The sequence below is a fragment of the Alligator sinensis genome, unplaced genomic scaffold (genome assembly GCF_000455745.1).
Source record: "Alligator sinensis unplaced genomic scaffold, ASM45574v1 scaffold1806_1, whole genome shotgun sequence".
Classification (NCBI taxonomy): domain Eukaryota; kingdom Metazoa; phylum Chordata; order Crocodylia; family Alligatoridae; genus Alligator; species Alligator sinensis.
In genome coordinates this window covers 33,615-44,262 of record NW_005843247.1, presented here as the reverse complement: position 1 = coordinate 44,262, position 10,648 = coordinate 33,615, and the positions used below count along the sequence as shown (strand labels likewise).

The following is a 10,648-nucleotide window of genomic DNA, read 5'->3' as shown; positions in this document are numbered from 1 at the left end:
CCTACAGTTCTGTTCTTTGCATGCACATAATATTTTTCCTCCATACACTTCAAAGACCTTTACAAAGATGGGGAAATAGTACTACCTTTGTTGTATAAACGGCAACATGAAGCGACTGGTCCAGAGTCATGCTGCATGCCAAAAGACGAGCTAAGTAAGGAGTCCAGGGATCCTCACTCCATACCTTAGAGCAGGGGTGGGCAAAAGGGTGGATCTGGCTGGTGGCCAGACTCCATTTCCCAGCAGCCCCTGCCTGCAGGGCTGAGGACATTTCCATGAAGCCCCCAGCAGCAGCTGTCATAGGCAGGCCCAGGGTGTCCCTGGAGACTGGCTCCAGCAATGCTGGCCGGGCATGCCGCAGAGCATGGAGCTGCTTCACAGCCGGGCTGGGATCCTGTGGCCGTGACAGCGTGGTCTGGAGCTGGGGCAGAGCCGCAATCTGCTGCCTGCATGCCCCTGCCCTGGAGTTATAATGAGCTGTTGTGAGCCAGGTCAGCACTCCACCCCCAACCACAGCTCACCAAAAGCGGCCCTCGCATGTGTCCGGGCAGCTGGGATGAGGCTGCAGGTGGGCAGGGAGCAGAATGTTTGGGTGGGGCTGGGGCTGGGATCAGGATTGGGGGGCAGTGACAGTGCAGGGCCGGGGCCAGCCCACAATCTGCTGCCTGCACGCCCTTGCGATGGTCACCGCTTCCATGGGCAGGGCTGTGCAGAGAGTGGATCGCAGTTCTGCCCCAGGCCCTGGGTCCACGCTGTCACTGCCCCAAGATCCCAGGGTCCCATGGAGACTGGCCAGGACCTGTGTGGGCAGGGCGTGTGGCTGGGATGGGGCCATGGGCAGGCGGGAAGTCGTGTCCATGAGTGGAACAGGCAAGCAGGGCTGAGGTCAGGGTCTTGGGGCAGTGACAGTGTGCAGCTGGGGCCTGGGGCAGAGCTATCATCTGTTCCCTGCATGCCCCTACTCATGGCACCAGCATCTGTTGCAGGGATGTACGGGGAGCGGATTGTGGCTCTGCTCTAGGCTCCGGGCCCTGGTCCCATGCTGTCACCGCCCTGCAATCCTGATCCCAATCATCAGCCTTGCGCAGCCATGCTTAGCTGGAAGGAGCCATTGCTGGGACTGCCAGGAAATGAAATCTAGCTGCTGCCCACTCCCCCAACTGTGCACTGGAGGGCAGTAGGACTGATCACATGCACCATGGCCTGGGCTGTACCCCCATGCCTGGGCTGGGTGGGGCCAAGGGACCAGATTTAGCCCCTGGGCTGTATTTTGCCCACCCCTGCTAGACCTTTCTGTATCTGGGATAAGAATAGTGTCCAACAGGAGTTTTGTCACTGAGTTCAGTGCCACGAACACTTTATTAACTAAGCTTTTTGTTTCAGCTGAAATACCTGTATTAGCTGTTCATTAATATCTGTGTAACTGCAATTTATAACTTAATTGTATTTATTCTATAACAAAGTTTTGCTGTTGCCACTGCCAGTTCTTATCTTCATCAGATAAAGTTTACATTATTCAGACACTGAACTGCAGGGCTAATTGATGGCTTATGAATGGAAAGGTCTATAGAAAGCAACGTTTCTTTTTCCTCTGATGTTTCAATGACAGGCATATTTTAGCAAAGAGAATAAATATCCCATTTAGCCTGTTCATGCTTGACCACCTTAAGTGGCATAATGTCATTTAATATAGGTTCTTATCCATTACAAGAACATTTTAAAGAATTGATTTTGCTAAATAGAAACAGAAATGGGTTATCTTTATCTTAGTTTGTGAATTGCTTTGAAGCAACCCTCTTAAGTATCTTAAGCTTTTTGTTATCAACTTTACAATCTGTTGAGGAAAATTCCCTTGATTCTAAAATCCTATTTTGTTTTTAAAGTTCACAATCCAAAGAGGAAATACAGTCAAGCCACTTACACAAATTTTCTCCATTACACTCAAAATCCTGACCTCATTTGGTCTCAGGGAGTCATGCACACATAAAACTAGCACCTTGAGGCTGCTCTAAATTAGACCCAGCTGAAGCAGGTCTAAAGTGACTGCTGGTGTTCATTAGTTCCCTTTTTCAGCAGTGTTTCTAGTTGGGGTAAGGATGAGTATGGAACTGTTTTGCCAATTACTAAGACAGCTGGAGAGACCCTTAATCGGGGAATATCCATAGCTGATTATACAGCTTTCTGACTGCTTTGTGCAAGATTTTTACTAGATTACCTTTGAAAGTTTTGCTAGAATATGTATTTAGTACCTTATCAGGTGAAAAATCCTATTTATAGCCATTTAAAACAACAATTTTGCTTACTCATAAACAGATGTTGCAGGAAGATTCAATAAACTAAGAACATTTAGGGCATGAACAGGGCTTTGTCAGTCTTCTCTTTGTATGTCCTTACATTGTTAGGCATCCCCACTCTGAGTATGGGTTGACAGAAGGATTCTTTTGATCAGTCTCTTTTCCATGTTCCTCCAGCTGCCTACCTGCACACCTGCCATGGAAAATACTCTGACCTTTTTTTTAATACATGTTCCAGATATTTCCACCCTTCTTTCTAGTAAAGTTTAGAAAAGGGTAGTGGCTGAGTTCTCTAATAAAACCTGGCACTCCATTTAATACCTTGCATGAAACAGCTGCTTTCAAGTGTGATTAGAAATCTGTCTGTCCTTCTGGTAGAGTTTCAGCTGTCACATCTATGTGTTAAAATGGAAATAACACGAGTTAGAATTTTGTAGTTTTGCCTTTTAGTTATAGCTTTTCAGTGACCAAATCCTTGTTTAATGCGTTTAAATGAGGGTGCTGCATTGCCAGTCATTGATATTGATTCTGTCTGCACTTCCCAATGCCTTGCAAGATTTTGCTATGATATGTTAAATTGTTCTCCTTTCATTCTCCAAAGTAAAGGAATTCACATTAGATTTGCATTTTTGTCATTGATTATTAACTTATCTTTTTGCAGTGCTTGCTAGTCTGTTGGTCCTTACTTGCATGGTGGTTGAGCTGTGCCTTACAAGAGGCGTCGCGTTCCAGTTGTCTGTACATATAGATCTTCACAAGCATTCAAAGGGGGATGGGGAGGAGAGAAAAGAAAAGCTTAAAAAACTCCTCCAAAACCATAAATACAAGTTTCCTTTTGCAAAACTTGCCCTTTGCTAATGAACAAGGTTTAAAATTCAGAATAGGAAAGTCAGATGCTCAGTTACTAAGAGCACCCTGAATGAGGGGGGAAGATACAATATTTAACATGGCCCAGAGAGACCTCCTGGAATTGGTTTAAAATTGTCAAATTTTGCAATAATATTGTTATAAAAAGATCTTTTAGAACCATGATTAGTTAACACTATGATGACACATGGACAGCAAGTTAGCAATGTCACTCTCTTGATCTGGAGTACTGGAAGCATGGGACTATTGCTTACAATTGTAAAGCCATTGGTAAGAATTTAGAAGCATAGCAATGGTTGCTAAAGTAGGAAGGACTATTCAATTCTTGATTAGTTTTCAGTTTTGTTCAAGTGCTGTTCAGAGAGATCCTAAAGAGAGATCAGTGTGTTCAGTCTCAACCACATCTAGGGCCTCATCTTTTACTAGGTGTTAAAAAAAAACACATGGAAATTACTGGAGATGAATGTACAAATTATGATCCTGACCCTGCATCATTTTTTGCTAGTACAAAACCATGTGAGAGTCCATTCTAGTCCCAGAGTAGGATGAGGCCCATGAGTGTGGTACTGCTGAGATAAACAGCATCATGTGAAAGGTGCTCAGCATTGTAAACCTTCAAAGGCTTCAATGTTTAAGGCATTCAGCATATTCCTAGGTGGGAGCCTTAAATAAATATGATATTGTGGGTACACTAGAGAGATATTGGCAGCAGCTGAGGGATTCCCTGAACCTTTCCAATGGTTAATCTTTTCTCCCATGCTTGTAGTAAAATAAAGACTGGATATCGGTGGTGTGGAACTCTAAAGGCTGTGTGTGTATTGGGGAGAGAGATTTATTGCTGGTTTATTAACATAGCTGCTGTGTATTGAGTCTGAGCTTTGAGAACTGACAAGTCTGTTTATTTTAGTGTATTTGTAAAATTTACCAAGGGTACTGTTTATTTAAAAAAAAAAAAGTATAAATTGATATAAAGCCTAGGTGTGACAGACTATATTTCAGTAAATCTACATATATTGTATTACAGAACAGCAAATCATCTTTCATTGGAAAAGTAAATAGAAGGAGAAAAGGGAAATAGAATGAATTAGGTGATGAGATCAACCCTGAGATGGAGTCACAAGTACGAACTGAGAACAAATGTCTGAAAGAGAATTCCGCAGGGATCCAGGTTGCCTGCAAGTTTTGATGTAGATCATGTTTGGTGATGAAAGTTTTCTCTGACTTACATGTGGTGGGCAGCATATTAATCTATTGATTAAAGGGTAATTGAGAGTTATCTTTCTAGTTTTGCATTAAAAGTTTTTCAGAAATTGTAAGTATGTCAATGAGCTTTTTAATGTACTAATCAGTGGCACTTCGGACAAAAAAAAGAGAGAAAAGTATCGTTGAAGATTAAATTTATGTTACATGTGTCTGTATTTCATGATGTAATCTTAGTAAGAGCCTGTCAATAACTGAGCTAAAAGCGGTATGTATGACTTGAGGAGCCCAAGTGAGAAAGACAGATTAACATTTTTGAGCCCTTTTTGCTAAAATTCATTGGAACTATAGGGATAACAACAAACAAAGAAACCTGGGTTGGAGACTTTCTGAAAGTCTATACATTTCCCCTCTTTCAGTCTTGATTTCAGAGAGATACGTTTAATGACTGTATAGCATTCAGATGCTATTGTGTTCGAGCTCCAGAGATACACCAATCCATGGAGGAATGTCATCTTTCTAAATCTAAATAAGAGATCAGGTGTCTGAAAGTAATTGGTGATGTTAGTTGTGATTGCTGCATGGGCTATTCCTGCATTTATTTGTTTGCTAGCATTAGAACATTTTCAAAGAGGAAAAATAGCACATTCATCAACCACAATGAACAAGGATCACAATATTAATTGAAGTTGCATGTATTCATAAGTATAGATGCCTGGGGTATAGATGCTAGAGTTTTTTTTTTTTCTTCAACTCTATGGTGGTAATCAAAATATTTAGTCAATTAAATCACCTGAATATTGCTTATAATAGAATCACCAAAAAATGCTGCAGCTCTTGAGGGTCTTTTTAATTGATTTTAAACTATGGCTTTTTCATGGTAGACAGGTGAGCTGACAGCTGTTGGGTTTTTTTGTTTTATTTGAGTTTTTTAGGGATTAGCCCAGTTTGGGGGATTCTTACCTGTCAGGCACACAAGTAACTGGTTCTTGTTACTTCCTACTACCAATTCTGACAAAGTGGAACCACCTAGGAGCAAGGAATGGTGGTTAAAATGTGCTGTACTCCAGCAATCCTAAAAAGATGTGCCTTTTAGGAGGAGGGCTATGCCCAGAACATCTTGCTTCATAATCAAGAAACTGCAATTTGCTCTTTTGAGGTTTCCCAGCTGCCCAGAATTTTGGGCTATGTTTTAGCATTCAGTATCTGCTGGAAGTTGTATGACTCAAAGTAATTGGTACATCAGACACTATAGTTTCTTCAGAGCTGCTTCCCTCCCCCCAGTCACCAGATGGAACTGAAACGGATTTAATGGTTGAGATGCATAATAAAAGAGGAGGTCATTTCAGAGGCTGAAAGCTGCACATCTCTCAATACAATATTCAACTATTTAAATATCACAATGATGCAAGGGACTAAATTCATGAATGCATCTTTAGTCAACATTGCCACAACCTTGACTAATATCATGGGCACTGTAAATGGTCACAGTAGCAAAGTTCAAAACAGTTGGAGGATAGTAAAAGTATTGCTGTTGGGTAATCATTTTATCTCTGTCTCCAATTACATTGGAAAAAGCAAATTGTCTTTGAAGACAGATTTGCTATCTCCCTTCAATTATGTATCCCCTGCATAAGCGAGTAAAGGTTATTTTACTGCGTGGCAATGAAAGAGATGTTACATCTCAGGCAGTGTATCATTATTACAACCTTTTGTACTATGGCTATTAACTGAACAATCATATTAAGGCTGAGTCAATAACTGGGTACTTTGGAAGTTCAGGTGTAGTGGATGCAAAAACTGCATTCAAAGTGCATTCTCTATTATGGTGCCATTCTGCAGGGTGCTCAGCTGTCAGGCTCTGAGAGAGACAAGCACAGACTGAGCTTTGAAGTTAGCAAGTGAGTGTGTACTTCAGTGCTCTGCTGGATTGGAGGCAAAGTGCTTATATTGAAAGATCCTGTCCTTGTGTGTTCTGAATGCTTGTAGTACTGGAATGCCCTAGTAAGTGAAAGAAGAAAAATCCATATTAATACTATCCATGCAGGAGCCTGGGCTTAGAATATCTAGCTGCAATTACAGGTAGTTTCTTGTCTTTAACTTGTTCTCTCAGTATTTTATTGCAAAGAGATCTACTTTATCAGCAAACAGGCATTGATATAGCACAAAGCTATAGCTTTACAGGGCTGAATCTGATAGAGATAAGAAACACTTGAGGTATAAGAGGAAAAATATAGAGAAAGTAAAACTCTGCTTGTCTTTTTATCCCCAGATGTTTTAGGAGTGGGTCTTTGGAGTTGCATCCTAACTCCTGGGGTGCATACAGACCCTAATAACCTCCAGAGAAGTGTTATAAATGAGTAAGGAATTAAGTGCAGATTTCCTTTTACAAAAGAAGTCTTAAGACGCATGCTTTTCTCATTGATCATATGAGCTTTGTCTTTCTCTTTAATTATTATTCTTAAAGTATTTTCTTTAAGAATTACCATACTGGATCCTGTGTGTAGTTTAATAAATATGGATGAGCTTTAAGAAACATTAAACTATATGAAATTTAGCCTAGGGGGGTTTAGAGGAAGAAATTCTGCAGAAGATGGTGGTTTGATATGAGGACCAACATTTGAATTCAGTGACTTTCTAGTGGGCTTATAATAAATGATCTCTGCCAGATCCTCCGTGCCTTCTCTGATAGGGGAGATGGTACCTATTTATGTGAAGTTACTTTCCAGTGGTTTAATGGGCAAACAGTTGTGAGTGTGAGTTAACTGAAATATGGTGCTCTCAGAACATTTTGTTGTATCAGTTTTTGACATCCCTTCTTGGGGTGGTCAAAACAAGCACATACTTGAAGTACCATTGAAGATAGGAATTTCAGGTCTAGTATTCTGCTCTCAATTATACCACTAATACTCTATCTAGGGAGAGTTCAGCCTAAACAATTCATTTGAATGTAGATGTAGGCTCTTAAATGCTTGGACTCTTAGTCCTTTAATGCTTGACTGGTCCAGTCCAGCTGTGACCAATTAATCCATTCTCTTCAGGCCTAATGTGCTCCTTTTGCTCAGAGGAAGAGTGAAAGAAAGCTTTAAGTTGGAAAGAGGTTTTTAGATGCAGTGACTGATCTAGAAGAAGTGTTGTGAGAAGTCTGAAGGTTCCTAGAAAAGTAATGAGAGAGGGAGACTACTGGATAAACTATAACAAGGCCAGGGAGGGAGAAAGGCTTCTTGTTTATTGTGGGAACTAGAGATAAAACTGTATGAAACTTGGATGGAGTAAAAGTTTTTGAGAAGGAGTGGAGCTGTGTGGTGCAAGATGGGGTGGGGAATATCTCTTTATTATCCCAGGAGAGCTATTTGGGATGCACAAAATCTGGATGAGGGGGTCTGGCTTGTAGACTTGGTTTGGAAGCAACAGGCCAACACCCAAAGGGGAGGTAGTAACCCTTTGGCACAGTTTCTTGATTAACTGAACTGAGCTTATTCTAGATCATAAGCCTTGCATGTATGTAGCTTAAGAAAAAAGACAAAGCTAGTTGTGATTTTGAAGTACTGGTCCTTAGTTGAGCTGTGGTTTAAGCATTCCTTCTCCATATCATGAGGAATTTGATTAAATACTGGAATTATTTTTGTATTTACACCCATTCATTTATAATTTAATAGGCTAGTTATAGTGTGATGATGTGACTGAGAGCTCCTAGAATTTTCCTGGAACTGTAGGAGTCAGTAATACGAAGTAGGAATTAATATAAGGACATGAGGCTAGATTTTCAAAAGTATTAGGCAGGAAAACATTCTTGAAAATCCGACTTTTTTTAATCTTTATTTTCAAACGCTGAAATAACTTTGAAAAATGGTTTTAAAATATTCCATTGCTACACTGGGAGTTGAAAATAAAATGAAATTTTAGTGTACTGTCAAATTGAATGTCTCATGAGAAAATATGCTGCACAGAAAAGGTAATTTTTAGAGGACTTTTCATGTATGTTCAGAAACTTTCAGCTACGTGTTATCTTGGTTACAAAAATGTATGTGTAGTGACCTGCTTGCTCATGGCTCCTTCAGGAGAAAATTATGATGAGCAAGCAGATTCTTGTTCAGTAATAGGCATGTTGAAGAAATACAAGATTTTACCCTATAGAAAAGTTTCTGATGGAAAACAGAAGTAGTGATTTGACTCATTTGGAGAGAGTCCCTATGTCTGAATATAGACCCTTAGCATTCCTCTTATTTCTATTTTGTTTGAAGTGCAATGATTCATCTCTTTCTGCATCACTTAAGACTGTATGAAGTCTGACCTTTCATTCTTTTTGTTTGTCTGTTTGGTTTTTTTTTTTAATCATTTTAGTTTCAAGTTCTGGCAACCATATGTTTTTCTCAGCTGAAACGGGTATAATGTGTTACAGCTGGAGAGCTTATGAAAAACTAATTTCTGATTTGGATCATTTGAAGTGTATAGGATTCATGACTGTATAGACCATTTTTTTTTTTTTTCCAGATTAATCTCTTTGTCAAATCATGAAAGAGGCTGGGTGTTAAATCTGGGATAATGGCATGTAGTTACTGTGATAAGGCAGCTGTGCTGGTGAACTTAAGGTATTTTAACCCATATGTTGTGCTGAAAGTCTGTTTTCCATTTCCTTGATAGGCTTACTTGGAGTATGTCTTGAAGTTTGAAATTGGTGCTGAATTTCACACTCTGCTGTTCTTTCTTTTCCTTTTTTTAAACTCTCAAAATAATCCTGTAAATGTTGGAGTCAAAAGTGTAACTTTTTTCTCTTGGCAGTCTTGGTAGAATATTGCTGAAAGAAGACTGAAATGTGGTAACTCTTCTTCATCCCTTTATCATGCCAGAAGTAAAAGCAAGCCTTGGGAAGTGCAATGGCTGCAGATAGCAATCAGCAATAACTCAGTGTGAAATATTGTGATGAATGATGCTGATCTAGAATTACTAAATGAAAAAAACTGTCGTAAGTCAGGTTGACCCTGATGAAATGTTAAGTGTCAGTGGGCTGGCCCCATCTACTGTAGTTTTAAGTAACAGCAAATGATAGCAGTGACTGCATGTGGTTACAAATGATGGAAGGGACATGGAATAGTATTTAAGCTGAACAGGGGAAGAACAACAAATAGCCACAGGTACTTCCTAATGGCAGTCAAAAAACAAACAAACTAGCACTGCATTTTTTTGTATTGTCCTCTTTTCAGCAGTCTCCTGGTGATTTCTATGGAGCTAGCTAACTGAGCTGGAGTGAGAAAACAATACAATCAGGACCAGATTTTAAAAAGCAGGTATTTTAAGTTAAACCCACAAAACTGGTGCATGCACTCATTATAGCTGCAGATCCTCTACGTGCTCACGCACAAAGTGATACCAACTCAAGCGTGCAGCTAATGCTGCTATTTCTAAGGTGCATGTACCAACTGGTCCTTAAGAGTTTGAGACTCTGTGGCATCTAACCAAGTGCTGTTCCTCCTCCTACAGTCATTAACTGTCAATTAGTCATGCATTTGACTACCATGATTTTAAATTAAAGAAGAAAGTTTTCTTATCAAATAATAAGTTATTTGTGATTTACTGAAACACTGTTTTAATTGTGAGCCAATCAGCACTATAAGATAAATGGATTTTTTTAAAAAAATGTGAACTACTTGTAACCCGGTGGTGGCTCAATAGTTGTCACCTCTGCCCAAATATCAGGGATGGTGTGGTGAGTGGGGCAGGGCTTCCTGCTAGCACCAATTTATTTTCCAGCCAGCCCCTGCTCCCCACAGAGCAGCTCGTGGTCCCAAGAAGGTCTAAAACGTAACTGATTTAACTATTTACACTTTATTTAAAAAACAAGAATAATAGGAAAGGCTATTTACAAGTGAACTTTGTCACGACCCAGTGATTTTTTTTGTGCCTCGGCACTATGGAATTTCCTGGCCACGTGAGAGCTCCTTTGCACAGCAGAGTGTTCTGCTGCAATTAAGAGCCTGCATGCAGGAGAGTTCCCGCCAATTTGCAGTTTCCTTTGCAGGATGCATTTCTTCTTTGCAGCACAGAGATGCACGGTGCAAAGAGTTCCCGCTATTCGGATGCAAATTTGTGCCCCGTTATTGGCCAGTGCTAAATTATTCACACGTGGCGGCTAGTAATTGGCTCGCTGGCCATTTAAAATTCTGCGCGACTTCCGCCCAAGTCAAAGAGCTTTGAGCACGCTGCAGAGTGCCTCTGAAGTTATCTGACTTGCGGCTGCCGATCGATAGACTGATCACCTATCGATCTTTCTTCCCGTCACCGAGCGC

General features: G+C 40.4%; 1 protein-coding gene across 3 annotated transcripts in view; it reads right to left on the bottom strand.

Annotated features, from left to right (window-relative positions):
* Positions 1–10,648, bottom strand: part of RBP2 (retinol binding protein 2) — a 45,206-nt gene that overhangs the window by 33,696 nt on the left and 862 nt on the right. The window contains exons 1-3 of one of the 3 annotated variants that reach the window (XM_006038088.3): positions 5,325–5,343; positions 2,981–3,044; positions 2,616–2,689 (exon numbers count right to left, since the gene is read on the bottom strand). The exons of 1 other annotated variant lie outside the window; for it this stretch is intronic. The gene's annotated coding sequence lies outside the window, so the exon portion shown is untranslated. Of the gene's footprint in view, positions 1–2,615; positions 2,690–2,980; positions 3,045–5,324; positions 5,344–10,648 lie in introns of those variants that run through there. One more of the 3 variants, XM_025194565.1, reaches the window with a different exon arrangement.